Genomic DNA, 23,800 nt, shown 5'->3' on the forward strand with positions numbered 1-23,800 from the left:
TATCCATTCTGAAGGAAATCAACCCTGAGTGTTCACTGAAAGGACAGATCCTGAAGCTAAGGCTCCAATACTTTGGCCATCTCATGAGAAGAGAAGACTTCCTGGAAAAGACGCTGATGTTGGGAAAGTGTGAAGGCAAGAGGAGAAGGGGACGACAGAGGACGAGATGGTTGGACAGTGTCATCAAAGCAACCAATATGAATTTGACACAACTCCAGGAGGCAGTGGAAGATAGGAGGGCCTGGCGTGCTCTGGTCCATGGGGTCACGAAGAATCGGACACGACTAAACGACTAAACTACAGCAACAAGGGTTTTCTTAATAGCAGCCTGATTAATATTTACATATTCCATTAAGTTCAGTGTGATGTATTCTGCACCTTCTGTGTGCAAATGTCTGTGTTTCATAATAAAACCAAATCTTGTTAGCAGAAATTTCCAAATTCTAAAGGTCTGATACTTTGTGCACACTTTAAAGATGTTTCGGTAAATATGATCAGTTAGTGTTACTTTTGACTGGAAAGTGACTAGTACAATATTTTACAGTGTGAAGTTCCATGGGCGTAACTAGTAAACCATCAGCAAAGGTAGATAAAATATGAGGTGCCAGGCTATGGATAAAGCTAGTGGTTGGATGTTACACTGTACCTTTTCCAGCATCCCACTGTTGTCATACCCAAGGCCTCTAGCAAAGTCTTGGGCACCAAGAAGATCTAAGAGAAAACCTCTTATCTCACTACTGACAGGCACACTTCTTATTGATTTTTGAATTCAGTATGACAAATGAGCTACACTACAATAATGCAGTATAGAAATGAAGGAGCGGAATGATTTTCAACTAGAGAGTCATCGTCCTTTATTATTCCATGCCGATTGATTTGCCTTTATGCTAAGTTGATCACAACAAAGTGTATGTGTTTTGGTGAGATAGTGTAGTCTCTGATGAGGGGCACGATGCTAGTGGTCCTTGCCGTGACATATTGCTCATTATCTGGTCTCTTTGGGACTAAATTTTCCTGCTGTTCTCTGAATAGCGTCTAATTTTAACAACACTTTCCAAACTTCGCACTCTGCAGAAATGTCTGTGACTCCAGAATTCATAGGAGCTGGTTTATAATTGTCAGGTCCACAGAAATCTTGAAATGATCTTTCTGGAACAACAAAGGCGCTGCTGATTGAAGTATGGCTGATTTACATTTTGGCAAAAATAAATTATTCTAAATGAAGGCAGCACCAGCTAATTTGTTGTTATTCATTCACATAATTAAAGCTCTTTAGAATTCTGGACTTCAAAAGCTCATGAAACCAAAGGATAGAGCTTGGCCTTCATTTTCTTTTTCCCCTCCCTCAAATTGGTGGTTTTGTAAAAATATAGCCAATTTGCCAGAACTTTTGCAAGCTTAATATATATGGTGTCTTCTAAAGTTTCCTTGATTTGCAAGAAATGCGATGTATATAAATCATGTCAATTTCCTACATATTTGCAACATAGATATATGGAGTAAAAGATGGCAGATCTGCATTTCAGTGTTTCCATTGGTTAATCATTTAAATGACTCCTTTTAAAATCCAAATTAATAAAATTTAATTAAAACATCAATAAAATGAAATTTATGAAGAAAATCCAATTGTTTAGTAGAGCCACTGAATGAATGGGATTCTTTTGGTCAGTACTTATGTCTCGTTGATTCAGTGAATCTGCTCTAATGAAGGGTAAGAATTTGATTTAGCCCAATATATTAAATGAAGTGGGACATAATTCTCTTTAATATCGTTCTGGATTCATATCCAGTTTAGATTCATATCTTTTTTACTGGAATTTCTGAAGTACTGGTTAGCCATATTAGTCTAGTGCAGAAAAAAAACAGCAAAAAGTCTTGTGGTACTTTAAACATTTTGTTTGGCATATGCCTTCCTTGACTGCGTCATACTTGAAACCCATTCAAAGATATGCCAGGTAAAACTTGTTGGTTTGTTTTTAACCTATAACAATAATTGTGGAAAGCTGCATAACAGTGTTTGCCATCGGAGAAAACAGTCCTCCATGCTTTAGTGATATATGACCAATAAATTATTTAAATTAGCTTTATGGAAAAGGTTTCATAATTACTTCCCATGTCCATTTTCATTTTGCTTGCTTCTCTCCCACACTTAGGGGCCCCAGTGTCACAGTGAATTTGGTTTCAGTCGTTGGATAATCTCCCTGAAGTGAAACGTCATGTACTATTAAAAAAATCATCTTTGTGAGATGATGTAGTGACTGGCGGTCCTGCTAGATAAGCTCAGTTTTGGTGTCTCTGTTGTTAACATCCCAAAACACAGGCATATAAAAAGGATTAAGAGAAAAATTAGATGGGAGACTGAAAATCCAGTTCATTCCTCATGCTCTTCTGATAGAAATGGATGCTTAGCATTCCTCTAATGTGACAAAATGTGGCTATGGTTGGCTTCTGTTGTCCTTTGCTCACTTCAGCCTGAAGGTATTTTCTACCACACAGAATTGCACTGGCCTCTGAGAATGGATGCCCACACCGCTCACATAAGTAGGTACGATTCCAGAACATCCTGAGCTGTGTAGAGCTTCTGAAAGAGTTGTGAACTCTAGTGTTACAGGTCATGCAGGAGCATTTCCCCCACCTAGGCTTCAGAGGTTCTATTTCATCAGAATTGCGTGGCCTAAATGCAGGCAATGGTGGATTGATTTGGTGATCCTTTGGTAGCATTTGTACAACTAATCATTTATTTCCCTTTGAAGGAAAGAAAAAGGTAGAATGCTGTGAAATATACTAGCTGCCCTGGCTTATCCATGTGAAATGAAAAAAATAAACAGGGACAACAAAATGTAATCTTTGCAGCAAAGTAATGCTGTTAATACCGCATTACAGTACTTTTGCAAACCTTTTTAAAAACTTGGTTTTGAGTGAAAACAAAGGAAAATAGTCCAGTGACAAACAAACCAGGTTGCTCCTACAGTTGACAGGATCAGGCAGTCATGATGGCAATGTTCTTTATTCATTGCAGTGAGAGGATAAATCACTGGACAATGGGCTTTTCTTTGGAGTTGTGATTCATTTTCTGATGTCTTCCTAGGAGCAAGTGTTTATCCAGCAAATCATCCACTTGTCAGCCATGGTGGTGGAATTTATTTCAGGAGATCTCAAGCAATTCTGAGGTCCTGGCTTTCCTGGTCACCCTTGAGAAACAGATAGGACAATAACATCTCAATCAATGGTGTTTCTCTGATCTTATTACTTGAGGATACCTTTCACATGGAAAAGCAGCCAGCAATAAAGCACACCACATATATCAGTCAGATGGCAACAGTGCAACTCATTTCAAGTTGTTCAGTATGCCGGTTTAGGCTGCACTTTTGCTATCAAAAAAGGAAATCAGAGGAAGGCGTAAACCTTAAAAACTGAAAGGTGACAAAGACATGAGGACTATAAATATATGGCCTTGAGTTAAATGTCAAGAAAAGCTCTCTAGGTAGAATTTAATTGGTCTTATGTAGCAATAATTCTAAGGGCCTGTCCTGAGATGAAAGATTACAGAGCAAAAGAATGAAATACATTTTTTAGGTATGAAAAATGTGTGTAAATCAGAGAAGATTAAGATTTGAAAACTTGTCAACATGTCTGGTTTTATAGATCTAGTAATAAGGCAATGGGAACCATCCTATGGTTTGCATTTCTGAGGTGTTACATTTTCTCTTTTTATATATTAATATAAGTGGAGGTTTTTATAGTTAGAGAATTATGATTTGTGTATCTTGATGTATGCTGCAATAAGAAGAATAAGTATGACCCTAAAGGAGTCCCTGCTTAAATAATTCTTGTTCTTCAATAGTTCGATGAGCCAAAGTGGAGAAAGCGACTGGCCAATTTGAGTAAAATGTGAGCTCTGCCCAGTTCAGAACTGGCAAATGCAGTTTCTCTTATCACAATGAAGAACTGTCATTAGTGGATCCACCAATACATGCTATCAGATGAGTAGCTAAGGATAGCTAAAGGTAAGCAATTGCTATATATAACATGGTCTCCGATACTTTCTAGTGGCCAGTTCTGGTAATTTCGTTGTTAAAATATATAATTTGGGGATTTTTCTTTTAATATTTTTAATATTTTCAGACTGTAGATAAATGAATCAGTGGATAAAGATCCTGCAGATAAGGGGGCCATACTGTACTCATCTTGAAGTGAATAGGCTAAAATTAACGGGACAGATAAATTACCCTGGTGTTTGTTTGATTTTAGCTTTGCCTTATAAAGTTAAACAGACAAACAGACAAATTCTCTCCAGCTCACTATTTTTCTGTCAAAAAGGGTGAACTGTTGCTCCAGAAACTCCAGGAGCAGTGATTAATCTCATCAACAGGGCAAAGTAGCTTCTGTACCATTTTAACCCCATTCCCATCCACTAGCCAAGTTTTCAGTACTGGCCATTGATTCCTGGCCACGTCCAGTTTCAGCCTTCTTTTTTCTTTCATCCCCCTCCCCAACATTTGGGCAGTCTCTGTTGCCTGAGGAGGGTCCCAGAGGCAGAGAAGTGGCCCCAGGCTCATTGAAGCCACCATCCCTTCTGTAACCAATGCTTGTGCAACAAATAACCCTCAAGGTAATGAAAGATTGCAACTTCCATCAGCTCTGGTGAGCTTGGACATTGCTGAGAGATATTGGAACTTGAAGTCCATGAATGTCTTGAGGGCCATATATTCTCCCTTGCAGTTGAAACCGTTTCCTTTCCTCCCCTTCACTTGGAGGAATTGCAGCCACTTGTGTCCCCTTGTAAGGTAAAGAGAAATCCATTATTAACTGGTCTCCATTCCATTCAGCTGTAACTTCAGCATCACATTGTATCCAGAAGCACACACATCCTCTCCAAATGCTTCCAACTGTTTTGCAGAGGAAAAACTTGTACATATCTCCATGAAAAGTTGTGTATGTCTAATCCTCATGTGCATAGCGTGCTTGTATCTCCCTGTGGCACAGTGGTGGAAGCTCTGCCATGCGGGCTTTTCTGTGCAGTGTTATCAGATTATAGGCAGAAAGAATGTCGTGTCCAACGACTCCTCTTGTATATTTCACAGTAAATGAAGTGGAAAGAAAGGTTATTCTTATCATAGGTTTTTGGTAGATAATTAGGCATTGGGATTCTTTCCTGAAACATCATGAAGTTGCAGCAGAACAGTGATGTTTAACCCATTAATAGATAAAAATAGTAACAATACAAAGAGATACAGGTCTGTATCCAACAAGTTCCAGTTGATATACGACCTCATACTGGAGGAGGATGCAAACCTGGCATGCATAACCAAAACATGGATAGGCGGAGACGGGGGTCCTCCCCTAGTGCTTGCCTGTCCTCCCGGTTATGCTGTCCAGCACCAGGGTAGACTGGAGGGATGGGGGGGGGAGTAGCCATTTCAGTCGGGCTTCAGGCCGTGCCACGGTACAGAAACTGCATTGGTCGCCCTGTATGATGACCTGTTGAGAGAGGCTGACAGGGGCAAAGTGTCTCTGTTGTTCCTCCTCGACATCTCAGCAGCCTTTGATACCATCGACCATGGTATCCTCCCGGGGAGGCTCTCTGAGTTGGGAATTGGTGGCTTGGTGTATGCCTGGCTCCGTTCTTTCTTGGAGGACCATCCCCAGAGAGTACAGATTGGGGAGAGTGTTTCGGCCCCGTGGAGTCTCAATTGTGGGGTTCCATATAAAGCCCTAAATGGTTTAGGACCTCAATATTTGATGGAACGCCTACTCCAACCAAGATCTACCAGTATCACTTGATCGAGTCAGGAGGTGAGGCTGAGGGGCCTGATGCCAAGGGAGGCCCGAAAGGAAAAAACAAGAAATTGGGCCTTCTCGGCGGTGGCCCCTCGCCTCTGGAAAAACTTCCCTCCGGAGATTTGTGTGGCCCCGTCATTGGGCATTTTAAAGACCCAACTAAAAACCTTGATATTTAAGCAGGCCTTCCCTCCAGTTAATACTTAATTTCTTTCTTCACTTTTTCTCTGTTACTTTCCATCTTGAAGAATTTGTCTACCGTTTATTGTTTATTGTCTTATATTGATTTACTTTTCTTGTTTTGGTATTTGTATATGTTTTCTTTTATATTGTCTGGAAGCCGCCTAGAGTGGTTGCAATGACCAGATAGGCGGGGTATAAATTAAATAAATAAATAAATAGATGCAAACAAAATCACAGGTGGCTGTTGACACCTCAAGCTAGCTGCCCATTTAGTGAGAATTGAGTCTCATCTTTCAGGATAACCCAAGATGACCTGACAGGCTTTCACCTCACATACCCCAGATGCTGCTCTGCCCTTATTGTCAAATAGCTTAAACTCCTTCAGATAGATCCTGATGGAAGTCTGAAGGGCACGCCATAGGATAACAGGCTTCAACACTTGGGTCTTAATGTTTCTGACATTAGATTTGTGACTTCTTTTTCTTTTTCATGCCAAGTGCTCCCTATTGGCATTTGCTCTGCTGAAAAAGAGAGCAATGACTCTCCAGTGTATTAAAATGTATGAGGGGGAGGAGTTTGCATAAATATTGCATGATGCAATAGCTTTCCAGCTGTTACATAACTTATTCTGTATTTTAATTAAAGAATTTCTACCAGTTCATAGAAAGGAGATTAGTCATATTTGTATAAATGCGCAAGCTGGCTCCCATCCGTATGTAGGCCAAATGTGGCACCATGTGTAACCTATATGTAGATACAGTGGTGCCTCGCTTTACGATTGCCCCGTTTAATGACGAAACCACATTATGATGAACTTTTTGCGATTGCTTTTGCGAGCGCAAAACAATGTTTCCTATGGGGGAATTTCGCTTTGCGATGATTGGTTCCCTGCTTCGGGAACCGATTCTTTGCAAAACGGCGATTTTCCAACAGCTGATCAGTGGTTTCAAAATGGCTGCTGGGTAAACAAAATGGCCCCCCGCTGTTTTCTGGGATGGATTCCTCGCTGCACAGGCAGCAAAAATGGCCGCCCTATGGAGGATCTTCACTGGACGGTGAATTTACAGCCCTTTGGAACACATTAAACAGGTTTGAATGCGTTTCAATGGGTTTTTTCTTTTCGCATTATGACGTTTTCGTTCTACAGCGATTTCACTGGAATGAATTAACGTTCTAATGCGAGGCACCACTGTACACAGAGGCATTTTGTATCTGTGTCCATTTGTCCCAATCCACAGTGAATTAAAGATTATTAAGGTTAAGAATTACTCGTGAAGGTAGGTAACCATAGAAACATAGACTAGTTTACTGTACCTAACAAACCCTATGTACAAGGAACATTCTTCCCATTATTTAGGGCAGGGTTTGTGTCATTGGCCTTCAGAACAAGGCCTGTGTCACACTTCCTTTAGTGCTCTGGTTTCCTGCTCATCTGATAAATTGTTGTTTTGTGACTTTACAATGTCCGCCTGTTTTCTTGTGGGTCTGACTTTTGCAACATTCACAAGCCAGAAGACCAGAATCTTAAAGACAACCTAGCAGTTGATCTCCATTTCCAAGAGGCTGTGATGGTCCCATCTTAACCCTGTTTGTCTATTCATGGGTATACAGTGGTGCCTCGCACAACGAGCGCCTCGTAGAGCGATGAATTCGCTCTACGAGGACGCTTTTGCGATCGCTACTGTGATCGCACAGCGATGGCCCCAATGGGCGAAAATCGCAGAGCGAAGGTCGGTAAGCGGTTCGCTTACCGACCTTCGCTTTGCGACCCGCCGATCAGCTGTTCCGCGGCTTCAAAATGGCCGCCGGAACAGCTGAAAGGGCCGGGTGCAGCGTTTTCGCGCCCTTGGTAAGCAAGGGGAGGGCGCGAAAACGCTGCCGGAACAGCCAAAATGGCTGCGCGCAGCGTTTTCGCGCTCTCCCCTTGCTTACCAAGGGCGCGAAAACGCTGCGCCCGGCCCTTTCAGCTGTTCCGGCGGCCATTTTGAAGCCGCGGAACAGCTGATCACAGCCATTTTCGTGCCCTCGTTCAGCGAGGGGAGGGCGCGAAAATGGCTGCCGGACCCCAGAAGCATTGCTGAACGGTGAGTTTTCAGCCGATTTGGAACGCATTAAACGATGTTTAATGCGTTCCAATGGGCTTTCCCGTCCCGCTCAGCGATGTTTCACACAGCGAGGGTTAATCCGGAACAGATTAACCTCGTTGTGCGAGGCACCACTGTATGTGTGTATATGTGAGCACTTCATTACCACAAAATACATCAAATTAAACAACTACAATATCTTTTTACATTACTGGCACGATAATGAAAGTGTCTCAGTTATTAATTCAAAGCACCATAATGATAATTTGCTTTCATTGTGTAGCAATGGGAAACCTGTCACTGTAAATAAGTTAATAAGAAATGCTGTTAACCACATACACATTAGACACATACATAACTTGTTTTGTATCTCCATCTAGAATGCATTGGCTTCATATGGGCAAATACGATTATGGTTAATTTACTGAAATTATAAAAATATTAGTCCATGTTAAGTAAGAGTGTATTCTCGAAGGCTTTCACGGCCGGGATCTGATGGTTGTTGTCGGTTTTTCGGGTTCTTTGGCCATGTTCTGAAGGTTGTTCTTCCTGACATTTCGCCAGTCTCTGTGGCTGGCATCTTCAGATGACTGGAGTAAGAACTCTGTCCATACTCTGTTGCTGTTTGTTGGATAGTTGAGTATTTATAGCTGTGGGAACCGCTTTCGTCTTTTTTCAGGAGATAGAGTGATCAGCATGTTTTTTGTTGTGATAAGGGGGGGGAGAGATTATCTGTTACTGTGATTGATGGGTGTTGTTAGCTGGTCTTTTTTGTGCAATGATCCCTGGTCCTTGTGGCTGGGTAGAGTTCATTGACCTTTTACAGGCTGTATTTTTCAATATTGGGAGCCAGGCTGTGTTTAGTTTTAGGCTGGAACCTGGTCTGCTAACTTCAACATATCCTTTCCCAGCCTCCCATTTTGTAAAGCTATATAAATACAAAGGCCACTCAAAAAAGATTACTCAAGGGTTTAGTGGTGGAAAGTCTAGCCCTCTTCCACCCCAATAAAGGAGATATCTTTCATTATTTTGAAATAAAAAAAATATCTGCACCAGTTTCTGCAGTCCACAAATATATTGTACAGTAATTTAATTGAGAATTAGGAAGTGCACTAAAAACTGTTCAGTGTACAAAAATCAAAAGCAGCAGCATAGAAAGACTGTTGATTCCCACACCACCCCCATATCATCTTGCAAACAAATAATTGGGAGTTAAAGTAGAATAAAACAATAGAGGCATTTGAAGAATTAATATAATAGTTGCTCCCACTGAAGTGGACATAGATGCAAGAATGGAAATAAAGAAAGGAAAAGCGGTGGGGGTAAAAGCCTACATAACTGCAAATACTGCCAGAGATAATGTCAGATAAGGGCAAATGGAGAAAAACATGCAGGTGGTGGGGTCAAGGCAATGAAGAATAACAAAGTAGGATGAGTACAAAGTGCAAAATATGGATGAGCTGAAGGCCCAAGAAGAGGATTCTCAGGAGACCCACGACTAATTTAGAAGATAAGATTTAGACTTTGTTCAGCTTTGCGTGTTATGAAAAGGAAGAGGTAACAAAAGCCCGCAATTTCTCAGAGGTTTTTGTCTCATGAGAAGCAAAAGTTCAGCAAAGAGGAGAAAGTAGTTATCAGTTAGAATATTAGAAACACACTATGAATGAGACCTGTATGTACTTGTTTGAAAGAAAAATACAGTCAGACTTATTTTTAAGTGGAAATGTGTGGGAATAGGAAGTAAATTAAGTAAACCTGGTGTTCTTGCTCTCCTGTGCAGCCTAAGGACAGTTCAGGAGCGGTTGTGTCTCAGAGGACATTTTTGGTAATAATGTTCCGAAGTACTTGTTTTGTACATGTTCATTACAATCTGGTTACTAGGTCTCAGTGCACCAGGAGAAGTCTCAACTTTTAGGCTTCTTCCAGACATAGGAAAGGGAGAGAAACAAATAGCAGGTCACAGTAGATGATACAGACAACTTATTCATGCATTCTTAATGGAATCAGTGTCTGAAATCACAGAAATTCCAAGGGATGAAGATTGATCTGTTATTTACCTGCTGCTAAAGCAGCATTTTGCACATAAGAAATACCCTAGTGCCAACGAAAACCAGCCCACCCATTCTAATGTAAACCTTTGTCTAGAGGTTCTTATGGTGTATTACTACATAAGTGCTAGTGAAGGAACAATCCTCTGATTAGCCTTAGTGTGCTGTGCAAAATGTTGACGGTGACTCTCCTGCTCCTTGCTTGCCATGTCCTGAAACGTCATCTTGGCTGATGCTTCATTGAGACATTCTTCATTATCAAGACATCCTTGCAGGAAGCTGCTATTACCCTGACACAGATGTGAAGTCACTGTCTGGCAGTATATAGAAAGGTTAGATGATTCCCCTGGACTGCTCTTGAGTGTGGACAAACTGATCCTATGGCAGAGGAAGAGGGACAGAGAATCCAAAGACATCCTTGCAGGAAGCTGCTATTACCCTGACACAGATGTGAAGTCACTGTCTGGCAGTATATAGAAAGGTTAGATGATTCCCCTGGACTGCTCTTGAGTGTGGACAAACTGATCCTATGGCAGAGGAAGAGGGACAGAGAATCCAAAGACTATCTTCTTTAGGACTTTTTTTTCCCTATCTAAACTCTCTTGCAGAAATACTGAAAATATCTTTCCCATGGATTCGAGTGAACAACAGGACATTAATTACATCAGTTCTAGGGTTATTCCAAATGGTCATGTGAGGAGAATGGCTTTTGATCTTGTGGATCTAGGTATTCCTCTCCAATGAATGGAGAAATGGAGAAGTGCCAGCATGGCTGTGGCATTTCTTCAGCCATTGTAGGAGAATGAGGATAGTCAACATTTCCAGGAAGAAAGGTTGATAGGCTCTCCAGGGACTTCACATTGCTCCTGGGTTGCTCTCCGAGGGACTTTAGAATTTCAGCCTAGGTTTCTACTGCTATTATCTAATGATACTTCTTTTGGAAATTAACCTTCTTTTGTCTTTTGCCCCTGATGGATTGCTGTTTTTAGATTATGGACTCGGAGATTGCTTCTTCTGTTATTAATTTAAAGCAAGCTGTCAACATTCTCCTGAAAGTGATCTATCAGTACAAAAGCTAACTTCTGAGATTTTATAAAAATGAAGCTGCTCAATGAATATTTTTTCCTTTTTATATCTGAGCATAAACCCCATGATATTCTCAAACATTATTGTTTAGTCCAAGATTATAAAGGACTGCACTGCACACCTCTGCAATAGTTATCAGAATTGTGTCTCCTTAAACTCACGCATTTTAGGAGGTGAAGAGGGATCCAGAATTTATCAGTTTTTGTTTTATACAGAGCCTGAATTAATTTGAAAGAAGGAAGGAAGGAAGGAAGGAAGGAAGGAAAGAAGGAAGGAAAGAAAGAAAGAAAGAAAGAAAGAAAGAAAGAAAGAAAGAAAGAAAGAAAGAAAGAAAGAAAGAAAGAAAGAAAGAAAGAAAGAAAGAAAGAAAGAAAGAAACAACGAACTCAGATCTCTGGGAAAGCTAATTTGGAAAGGTTCATTTATCATGATCAGTGGAATGGAACCTTTATGAAAAAGTAGTTAGTTATCCTTTTAGAAAATCCTTTCAGTGGGGGTTTGTAGTCATTAATTTGTCCCTGCTCTTCAAAGAAATAACAAAAAGAATCCCAAACCACATTCCAGATTAAGGATACTGTAAACCACAATTGTAGTTTAATTAACTCAAATTCAATCTTCTCTCAGTGTGTATGTGTTTAATAAGGTTGGAGTGGCATGTCCTAAAGTTATGCCTGATATGGGGGGGCGGAGAGAATTGAACAAATACAAGAGCTATTAAATGAAGGGCTACTGGAATTTCAGAGTTCTAAATCCCTTGCATTCAAATTGCATTGTGTGCCAAGCAATTAGTACCTAGAGAACCTGTTGAAAAACAGCCTTGAAAACTGCTTTGTGTTTAGGTGAGAATTAGTGGTGAAAAAAGAAGTCACACTCTGGATTTTTCTTTGTTTGGTACTGCTTTGTAAATAGTAGTGACTGCATATGTGGGTTCCATAGACCATCTTGATGTCTGATGGTGGTGACATCAACATTCAGACTGGCTTCACTATGTCAAGCTTGGGACCCTTTTTCCTGCCAACAAGGCGGACATGATATTGCAATGCAATGATGGGCTATTTCCTCATAGTTTGAAAAATGGACACAGTACCACTATCTCATATTTATCAACCAGAGGGGATTTTTTGAAGATTACGTTTCATGTTTTTTTAAAATGAAAGTTCAACAACACATACTACAGCCAAATGCCCAATGGAAAAAAAAATCATCTTGAGGTCTAGGCTGCAGTACCATAGATGCACAGCTCATTGGTAGGACACAGGCGGTTGTGCAACCCTATCAGACAAATGTATCTAGGATTCTAACCACTGTAGCAATACATATGGGTTATGTATGGTTGTATTAGTATAGCGGTTGTGCCAGAATCAATAGTGAGACAGAGAAAAATGAACAACAGAGGAGGTACAATGGGCAGCAGGCATTGGTGCCCTTGATACCAGTTCAAGCGGAAGCATACCTAGGTCGCTGACAGGATGTTGGAGATGCTTCATAGTGGTTTGCTTGGATGCAGTCTATGGCTTGCTTGGCTGCCTCTCCAATATGGGGCAAAACACTGGTCTACCTTGCACAGGTTAATGGGTGCTGCAATTGTGTATGCAGTAGTGAAGAGTCAATTTATGTAGAGAGTAAATTGATTGCTGTCAGTTCTCTCCCCATGCGCTCATCTGTGTCACTAGGTGGACAGCAGTACTTGACCAGCAACTGGGAGCTATTTTCAAACAAATGTTATTTTAAAAGTACCTGTACAAACCTTCCCAAGTTGAGCAAGCCAAGGCTGGCTCGTAACACCTTGCCAAATTTGGTCTACCTTCATAAAATGGCTTAAAAGTTCTAACTTTTTGTTTGAATGATTCCTCATTAGAAAATTGTCTCTTTTTCTGTGCAGGAAAGGTTCAAATCCTCTGCAGAATTCAGTACTGCTGCTGAAAAGAAGCTATTCTCAAATGAGGTCTCCACATAGAGTATGCACAGAGTGTTTAATAATGCTCAACAAAATTTGGTCTAGATCTGATAGTTGCTTTAAACATCAATTTTTGCTTGAACCCCCACAATAATGATGTGTGTTTTCTGTGCAGGAAAGATTCAAATCCTGTTCAGAATGTAGTGCTGGTGCTGAAGGATGCCTCTTGGAATACACTAGATTTCTTTTAAAGGTGTAGCAACTTTTAAAGGAGTTACCCACAGCACCCACCCAAATTTGGCATGGAGCAGGTCCAGAATGTCTAGCAGTGATGGATAGGATTCTGTTTAACTTAGGCTGTGACTACATACTGTGTCTTGATTAATGGTCTATTTTACATTTTTGTTTGGATTAAGTGATCACATGGAGATTGAATTGTTTTGGTGCCAGTGTCCACACTGGGCCCTAATCTGATGCAATTTGACCCATGCCACAGCCGACAGTCCCCCTTCCTTTAATCCCACCCTCTGCCAATCCCCAGCTCTAATTTTATGGTTCATTGCAAAGCTGGTGGCCTGCTTAAGGTGTTGCATGACACAAGGGAAAAGGAATAGTTTTCCAAAGTTCTCTATGATGTACAAACATGTACACATATAGTAGTCTGCTGCAGTTCATTGGAGCTTCTATTTTATGTTGATTTTTATCTCTTTTTTTGTCGATGCAGAGGTGGTCTAGTGCTAAATTAGTTGATTAATGTAGTGATAAGTTGACTGACCACAAAACTCAGTAGTTTTTTTAAAATGAAAAAAATACTTTGGGTGGACTAGGGAGAAGTTGCATGGGTAGGTGTTTTTACTACCCATAACATCATGCCCAGCTTAGTTTCTCACCAGAATACCACCCAGAGCCGTTTGCCCCTCATCCTTTTGGAGAGAAAAAATGGATCACATGGATATTCGAATTGGTTTGACTTTAAAAAAAGTAGAAGCCCTTAGCAGCAAAAAAAGAAACTCTGTGCTGGGAGGAAAAAGGGCCAGGTTCCTTTGAATTGGATCATGTGATCAATTTTTAAAAAGTAAGTTCATCCATTTTATGCCCCCAGCAAATCTTGCAGTATTTGATCATGTAGTTGCAGACAGAGCTGCATGGTATTGTTTTCTTGATGGACAGTACAGGACTGTTGCACGAATTACACAGTACCCTAAACGGGCAAGGCAGCACTAGGATCATTTTTAAACATGCGACAAGCAAACAAACAAAAAATAACCAGGATTGAAACTCCCCGGTGAATCTTATGGACCCGTCCTTTAAAAGGACTTACTGTGCATGTGTTTGTGTGTGCAACTAGAAGCAGCCATGCTGTTGAGGTGGGGAAGCAGGAAAAAGAGGGAAAGGCAGCTGCTTCTCCTGGCTCTTCACATAACTCCTGAGCCAAAGTGGGATGAGCATTCACTTCATTTTCATAAGCAACACAAAAGGCTAAGCGCTTTTTTTTCTTCACATGTGAGTCTCTTGCCCGCCACCACCAGGGCATTAATACTTTTTCCTGTCTTGCTGGCTGGAATTATAATTGCATTGCCAAAGTGTAGCTACTCTAAATCAAAGTACTGGAAAGCCATGAGAGGAACTGGCAGGAAAATCTGTTTTGTACATGGCCAGACGAAATAAAATCATTGTTTCCCCATTTTAAAAGAGAGATTTTGAGGGCTCCATTCTTTGGAATTTGCAGCTCCAGATTTTTAAAAAGCATGTAGAGGAAACCATTTGCTATTCAGAAAACGAAGTAGGTCTTTGAAATATAGTCAGACAATTAGTGGAATAAAACAACTGTCAAAACCATACATGGGTGTGTGTGTGAAGCTCTTTTTTCCGCTGCCGCCCTGAAAATTATGCTTTTAAAAGCACTGGTCCAAACAGCCCCAAATTGGATGCAGAATCCAACCCAGTTTGTCTAGCAACACTTTAAATTTGGTCTTGATTTGAAACCTGATTTCAAATCTGATCTGCTTTTCAGTAGATATCTTTCCAGGCATCTTTTGAAACCTGAAAAATTTAAAAGCGACCAGATTTGAGGATTTTCTCTTTAGAATAGTACCTGTTTTATGGGGTTTATTCTCACTGAGGATGGATCTACTGGGTACTGGTTGGCAGAATAAAATGAGACTGTTTTTCATATACAAGGACTCCATGAAGGATCGAAGAAAGGATGAGACCATGGGAAGATGTACAAGATCAAAGCCAAACAAGTGGGTTCTCTTCAAGCAGAAAAATAGGTGTATTATTATAAAGCATACACTCTTTTCTGAAAGATGATATCATATTACTGGCACTTAACAGTGCTGCCTTTTGCAACATTTTTGTTCTGATTAATCCCATGCTTAGTTGAAACGATCCTTTTCTGTGTGATGCTTCCTGTGATGTGTTTGAATTTTTGATATTGCTGTTGAAAAGTGCTATATAAGAAGAGAGGAGATTCACACTAGCTCCAGCACATTCTTCTGAATCATTCCATAGAGAGTGAATATTTTGTAAACAGTCAAAATATAATTTGAAGATGTCAGGTCCACAGGGCTGACCATTCAGGTGCACTGGATGTCTATTTGCTCTCAATCTGTGGTATGTGTTTTTGCGCTTTTCAAAGCAATGAAGAAGACGTTTCTCAATTTTCCTCATTGTAAATGTTACATTGTGTGATGCGTGCATCAATCTTGCCTGTGCAGACACAGCAGAATGAAAGGTATAATGATGTGGGAGTGAAATGTCAATGCATAATTCATATCTGGCAGTGTACTGTGCTGAGTTCCATCAGGCACCACTTCGTAGCAGAGAAATCCTCAAAAGCATCTTAAATTCATCCGGCATCAGCTCATTGTGTTTCTGCTTGGGTGGTGGAATCGATCATTTAGAAGCAGCAAAGTGCTGTTCTGCTCCTTCGGAAAGGCAGCCCATGAGAGAGAAAAAGGTGGAGCAGCTCTCCTCCTCCAGCCAAATTGCCCTTAACCAAGCAATCGTTGACTGTCTTTCCCTAGCAAGCCAATAGAGGACTGTCCTGCTAGTATAGACAAGCAATAAGACAATTTCGAAGAAAACTATTACTCATGTCCTCTGTTTTGACATTTACTGGGCTATATCAAGTGCTAGTCTTACTTGGAGTAGACTTAGCCTATTATATAGGCCTCGGAGAAGTTGTATTTATTCAAACTATAGCTCCCAGCATTCCCCTCCCCTAGTTAGGTATAGCAGCTGGTCAATTCTGAGTGGTAGTACAAAATGCAGATTTTCTGAAGGATTAGTACTATATATTTAATTAGGTATTATATATCAAATGCTATACAGTGGACCTTCGACTTACAGAATTAATCTGTATTGGAATGGTGGCCGCAGGTCGAAGAGTCTGTAGATCGAGGGTCGATTTCCCATAGGAATGCGTTGAAAACCATTTAATCCGTTCCAGCCAAAGGAAATAAAATCCTGGGCTTCCAAAGCTGCACCTGCTGCCCTCTGTCTCCCATCCTCGTGGGGACAGGAGGCAGAGGGCACCGGGGACAGAAGATAAAAGGGCAGCCGGTGCAGCTTTTGAAGCCCCAAAAGCCAAAAGCGGGAGTGGAGGTCAGGGCAGCGTTCGGCTTGCGGGGCTTCGAAAGCTGCACCCACTGCCCTCTTGTCTCCTGTCCCCGGTGCCCTCTGCCTCCTGTCCACAGGAGGCAGAAGGCACCGGGGACAGGAGACAAGAGGGCAGCAGGGGCGGCTTTGAATTTCCCACCCTTTCCCCCTGCCTTTCGTAGGCCAAAGCTCCGGCTGCAAGCCGAACTAAAATTTTGCAGCCGGAGTTTTTCGGAACCTCGAAAATGCATAAAATATCCTATTCATACAAGTAAAAAAAGGCAACTAGAATGGAAAAAGAACCACAAACAAAAATTGGAAAACCTACCTTTGTATCATATATTAACAGTATATGATTAGATGTTATTTCCCACCCCTCCAGTTCTTTTCTTTCCTGTACAAATTGGAAGTGCAGCTCCGCCGTTCATAGAGGATGAAAAGTTGTTCTGCTTGCAGCATACGAAGGTCCCCATGCAGATTGTGCTGCCTGAACTTACTTTTGAGCAAGAAAAGACAAGAGAGGATATATTTGCATGCATGTATGAAAAATAACAGTGGCATTTGACTCAGATGGGGGATCCCAATATTTTTTTTGTTCCTCACTTCTAAAATTTGTCCCCGCATTCATCAAATTAGTTCTGCTTTGACACTGTTCCACGCTGTTTCTTTTAATAGCTTTCCACAAGGCTCAACAACATTGTAGGGGCTGGAAAAACTTCCCATGAGTCTTATGTGCTGTCATTGAGGACCTATGGAAGGGAACTGCTAGCTGTACAAACCAAAGTTTGAAGGGCAGCAACAGCTGCAACCACTGGGTGCATTTTGCCACTTCCATGGCCACTAAAAATGTCTTCCTAGTTCTGGAAGCCACAAACAAAACCTGCCACAACTCCGGGAGGCAGTAGAAGACAGGAGGGCCTGGCGTGCTCTGGTCCATGGGGTCACGAAGAGTCGGACACGACTAAACGACTAAACACAACACACAAACAGTTCTGGGGTATCCTAATATCTGGGTAGTTGCATTTTATCTGGATTTGGGGCTCATTTACATGAATTCTCCTTGCTCCCATTTCTTCTGTCAGCCAGCTCAGAAGCTGCTCCAGCCTAATCCTTGTCTGCCCCACTTCTGTGACATCACAAGGGAGTGCCACCTATGATACACCTGAACCTGAAATCTCAGGGAATAGGATGCTGCTGATAGGGACGTTCTACTTTACACAAACATGAGACAAAAGACAGTTATCTGTATTATTATTATTCAGACTCATTACTGAGGTTGTAATCTATATGCCATATTTTCAGCCAGCCCAAATGTTCTGGCCATTCTGTCTTTACCTGTAAAACTTCTGTCTTTATGTGTAGCTGGTAATAGCATGACATTCTCTGACGGCATTGGACGTTAACAATTCCTTTTCAAAGATGATACAGCAACAGATTATGCTGCTGGTCTATTATTATCCTGCCCCCAAGTCTCTAGCGTTTATTTTCATTGCTGAGAAAATACAGTCCTTTTCTGCTTTGATAAACATTGGTTTTCTTGGACAAAGCTTGAGCTTACATGTAGGGTGCAATTTATGCACGGAAGCAAGCTAGGACAAAATGTTTGCAATCATTGTATGCAATGGCTTCTGAGGAAGGAGACCTGTAACCTTTGTATTTCTTTGCTTTGCTTTTTTTAAAAAGGATATTAAACTCTGTAGTACAAGAGTTTTCTTCTGGCAAAAACAGTCCTTACTGAGGAAATCCAGTCACAACAGGGGAAATTTCCAGAGGGGTAGCCATGTTTGCCTATTGCAGAAAAATGGATAGCCTTGCAGCGCCTTAAGGGTTGACATGTTTGTTTGGCATAACCCACAGTCCACAAATGCTTATGCCATTTAAAACCTGTTAGCCTTTAAGGTGCTGTAAGACTCTTTGTTGGTTTACAGTAGGAGCTTGCTGAAGGTCAGATACAGCATGAGCCTCTGTGTGACTTTTTTTTAAAGCCCAGGTAAATGGAACGGAGTCAATGAAGGTTAAACCATTTATTCCCATCCAGTCTATGTAAATAAAATGGCTGAAAAGTTATATTACATGTTATGTTACATTAATTATTAACACAATTAATGTTAAAGTCACTTTGAGAGAATGAAGGGTAACTTTAGGTGATATGATGCTGTAGAGGATACCAATTCCAGTTTGATCCCAGGCATCTCCAGTTAATGCAAGGTTGGACAGACTTTGGCTCACCACACTTTGGACTTCAGTCTCCAAAAGCCCTAGCCACTGTGGCCAGTGGCAAGTACAGTAATTCTAGGAGTTGAATACCCAAACAACTGGAGGGGCAGAGATTCCCTTCTCTTGAGTTAAAGGAAGCAACTGATGGGAATGACCTGTGCCAGAACTCCTGGTAAATCATTGTCCATCTGAGTAGGGAGTGATGGGCTTGATGGAGAACATCTGTCTGGACAACTTACTATTTCTATATCCCAATTCATGATGTACACTTATATCTGAAGTTAGATGAAAATATAATACAGATAAAGAAAAATATATAGCATATGTAGTAAGTCGGGAACAGCCTGATAATTATATTTTTTACGTTTCTGTTCTTGTCCATTAACATATTATCAGCTCTTATGTATGATAAAAAATAGCAAAAATAGCAAAAATGAACTTAGGTCAAAAAAGGGCAGGAAAGGTTTTCTTTCTTTCTTTTGTTTTGGTTCATAAGTCGAGGCTCCATTCGCAGGTCAAAGCAACTTTTTGCGAATGGAGCTGTTCATAACTTGAATTGTTTGCAAGTAGGGACATTCGTAAGTCAAGGTACCACTGTAACAAGATCAGAAAAGTGAGTGTGAGGAAGTGAAAAATTATGCATAGTTTCCTTGGCTCTGGAACATGATGTCAGACAAAAATACGGACCCTCCCCTTAATATTTGGCATGTTACGTCACACACTTAAAAAAATCCTATAAACTGTATTTTACTATGCAGTCATGCTGTGTGATTATATACATTTTTACTCCGAAATATGTCCCAGTGAGTTCAGTAGGCCTTAATCACAAATAAGCGTGCATGGAGTTGCTGTGATTAAATTACCGTATTTGACGGTGTATAAGACAACTTTTTTGCCCTGAAAAACATGCTTCCAAGTGGGAGGGTCGTCTTATACGCCAGGTGCACCCAGAGCGGGCAGCACGTAGCACAAGGAGGAAAGAGGAGAAGTGAATGAGGAAGAGGAGGAGGAAAAAGAGGAGGAGGCGGAGGCGGCGCCTCTTCTCCCGAGGAGGCAGCGGGCAGCTCCGGCTCTCAGGCGCCGCATGGCCCAGCAGGAAGCAGCATGGAGAGGCGAGCCCAGCCTGGGAAGCGGGCAGAGCTCGGTCCCAACCGGCTCAGTCACTTCTTTGCACAGTTGCCCTCGCGGAAAGCAGCAGCAGCGCAGCCTCCTTCTTCCCCATGACCTACCACCATGTTGCCTGGGCGGAGAGAAGCTGGCAAGCAAACGGCACCTGTGACAAGCCAGCACCGCCAGCTCGTCGCCAGCACCGGTGCTGCGCCGGGCTCCCGAGGAGACTTTCGGAGGCCGGGGGAGCGAGCAGGCGCTGGCCTCTGCCTCAGGCCAGCTTGTAGCCCACCCCAGAAATTGCTTTCCTTCTCCTCCCTCTTTGGCCCCTCTGGCGGGGTTAAAGGCAGAGGGAGGGGGTAGTATTATACGGCAAGTATATAACGAACACTAGATTTTGAGTGGAAATGTTGGGGTCGTCTTATATGCCCAGTCGTCTTATACGCCGGCAAATACAGTATAGGTGCTATTCTTTTCTAATACTCTTCCAAACTCTCTATTTTCTCTTTGTGTTCACAATTAAAATAAATCTTAATTTTCAGGGATGGCTGTATTTTAACCTATTTCCAATTCTAGACTTTGTAAATCTGAAAATATTAGTTACTATTCTCTTGCTGCTTTTTATAAAATGAAGTATTTTCCAGTTATAAGAGATTGTATTCTTATGTGGAACAGATTATAATAGAAAGGCCCAGAAAATCTACATGTTTCCTTCCTGATTTTCCTCTCAAAAAGTATATTTAAGATCAGCTAATCAAGAGGAAGTGTAGCAGATTTTCATTGTGCAATTACTTGAGTTTGTAGAAAGCCAGTCTAGAAATGAAATGAAATAAATCATTTTGTAATTTCAATTATTTGGCCTATTATGTTTTGTTTCTGAAATCAGACATGCACTAGAAGCATGTGTGAATAATACCTTACTGAACATGTAAATAGAAAAGAATATGTTTCTCAAATTCTTATATACCTTCATGACTTTTGCTCATTCCAAGATATTGTAATGGTTAGGAGTCAGATATTGCAGACGGGGCACATTTTTTCTCTATTTCAAAGGTGTCATCATGGCAGATGAATAATCATGGCAGAACTGAGCCAGCAAGTATTCATAGTATCAGGTACATAACTGCTGTAATTGAGGGGGAAAATATTATACAGGAAATGTGGACCTTAGCTTAGACTGAATAGGTCTTCCAAAATCTCTTCTTTTGTCAAGAATCCACTACAAGCAACCTTGGCACTCGTCAAAAACCACCATTTTCATGGTTTGCCCTGCTATATTCATTCCTTGTCATTCCTTTTAGCTGTGTGATTGTTTTATGCTCTCATTTGAAACAAGTACAATGCATTTTGTAGTGTATTCATGCCACATTATGCAAAAGCTGAATTAATCTGCATTTCAAAGGTGCTAAGTAAAACAAAACACTTCAAATTACTTACCACAGACAGCAGGAAATGAGGGCTATATTACAGTCAGTGTACACATTAATATGAAATGTTCTTTCCTTTTTGTTGTAATGTTAGTAATTTCTAGAGCAGGCAGCAGTCTTCATCCTAAGATAATTTAAGGAGGTTCGGGGAAGGAATTTTCCTGTTGTACCCTCTGCCCTGAAGTAATACATGTAGCTGGAAAATGGCCTTGAATTGGGCTGACCACCTAGGGAACTGCAGATCATGCCACACTCCGTCTTCCAAAACAACATAGTTTCCCCAGCTTTGTTCAGGGGTTAAGAAACTGCAAGATGGTCACAAAAAGAGAGGAATGCTCTAGCCTTGCCACTTTCATCCCCAGTTTAGTCATCCTCCTTCACATTGAGCCTGATGAGGGAGAGTGCCAGTATCCATGCTCCCAATTTTTAGGATGAGGAGCCCTTACAGGCAGTGGCCAGCACCTGGGACAAGGTGAATATTGAGGGGTGTTGCTCAAGTGCCAGCTCCATGATGCAACAGATTGATGGGGCGGGGGGCATGGTGGGAGAAGCCTCCGGTATGGTGCCATGAAGTGGCCCCAGAGATGCCTGAGGTCCACGCTGGTGGCGGCAGTGGGCCTGGCACCCCAGTGGCTCAGACTCAGACTTTCAGGAGGGGGAAGAGGAATGGCTGCAGGAGCACACCAGGCAGGGCAGCCAGTGAACTTCTAAGAATTTTGCGCCCATGGCGACTGCCCCTGTCACCATGCACACACTATGCCACTACAGGTAGCATAGGCTGACCCTCTTCAGACTCAGTATCTTCAATATGCACAAGGGCAACACACATGACCATACAGAGGGCCAGTGCTCAACCACTCTCCTCATCACATTAACTTGCAGTGGTGCCCCACATAGCGACGCTAATCCGTTCCAGGATTAACGTCGGTATCCAGATTCGTTGCTATGCGGGGGGGAACCCATTGGGGAAAAACTCACTGGTAAGCGAAGAATCCCCCATCCAGCCGCCATTTACGCCGCCTCGGTAAGCGAGGCGCGAAAACACTGCGGGCGGCCATTTTCCCCCAACTGGGTGGTGCAGGCTTCGGAGGGACCATGGGGGAAAACCTCCCCTGTGGTTGCTCCGAAGCCTTCTCCCCCCAGCTGGGCGGTGCTGGCTTCGAAGCGACCACCGGGGAAATCCTCCTCCGTGGTTGCTCTGAAGCCTTCTCCCCCCAGCTGGGCGGTGCTGGCTTTGGAGCGACCGCCGGGGAAATCCTCCCCCGCGGTCACTCTGAAGCCTTCTCCCCCCCAGCTGGGCGGCGCTGGCTTCGGAGCGACCGCCGGGGAAGCCTCCCTCGCGGTTGCTCCAAAGCGCCCGCCAGTCAGCTGGGGGGAAATGGGGCCTATGGGGGAAAATCGCAAAGCATCGCTATGCGGATTCATCGTTAAATGGGGTGCTTGTTATACGAGGCACCACTGTGGTTTCTTAATATCTGAATAAGGCTCCCTTGACAGACTTCAAGAACCTGATACAAAATCATGCCTATAATAATGAGAGATGTTGTCCATACATGCAGCCAAAATTTCTCTGGGCCAAATTATATATGATACAGGAGATCTGTCTTCAAAATTCCTGATTTTTTAAAACTGGTTTTGGTGGGAAGTTAAAAGGGGAGGGGATTGGAATGTTTGTTCATTTGTTACAATATTTTTACCCCACCTTTCTCCTTAAAAAGGACCCAAGGCATTTTACATCATTATGAGACAATATTTAAACCTAGAAACAATGAGTATACAAAGGCAGCTGATGTCAGTAAAAGAGAAAAAAATGTAAAGCTAAAAACAATAAATATACAAATACTAAAAAGGATCAAACTAATATCACTTTAAGAAATGGTAAAGTAAAACAATTCTAAAGATGCATTTAAAGCAGTAAGGTACAACAAACCATTTGAAAACCCCACTTAGGCAGCCATTTAATGAAAGCAAGCTTCCCTGAATGTCTTTGCCTCTTGTGGATGGAAAGCAGAGATGGGGCCAGCTTGGCCTCCTGTGGGAGGGAGTTCCATAGTCTGATAGCAGCAACAGAGAAGACCCTCTCCCTCTGTCTCCACCAAACACATCTGTGAAGGAATAGTGGTGGAGAACACAGTGTTTTATCTTTTCTTCTTCTCTCATTTTCTGTATTAACCACACTACAAATTTTGGTTTATAGGGAGGATTCATATTTCCAGAATTGTTTCTCCAGTCCAGTATGAGAGCTCCCAGTGGCTGCTTTTATAAGCAAAATATATGTAAAGATCAAATAATAAATCCTCCAATCAACATGCTCTTTGACATTAAAGAGAAGTAGTTTTTGCCAACAAAATGAGAAAAGGAACTGGT

General features: G+C 41.8%; 1 protein-coding gene across 10 annotated transcripts in view; it reads left to right on the forward strand.

Moving 5' to 3' along the window:
• Window positions 1-23,800, forward strand: part of GRIK1 (glutamate ionotropic receptor kainate type subunit 1) — a 174,519-nt gene that overhangs the window by 26,267 nt on the left and 124,452 nt on the right. Inside the window, exon 1 of one of the 10 annotated variants that reach the window (XM_072994074.2) lies at window positions 3,843-4,007. The exons of the other annotated variants lie outside the window; for them this stretch is intronic. The gene's annotated coding sequence lies outside the window, so the exon portion shown is untranslated. Of the gene's footprint in view, window positions 1-3,842; window positions 4,008-23,800 lie in introns of those variants that run through there. 10 annotated transcript variants of the gene reach the window in all.

Source organism: Pogona vitticeps, chromosome 3 (assembly GCF_051106095.1).
Source record: "Pogona vitticeps strain Pit_001003342236 chromosome 3, PviZW2.1, whole genome shotgun sequence".
Classification (NCBI taxonomy): domain Eukaryota; kingdom Metazoa; phylum Chordata; class Lepidosauria; order Squamata; family Agamidae; genus Pogona; species Pogona vitticeps.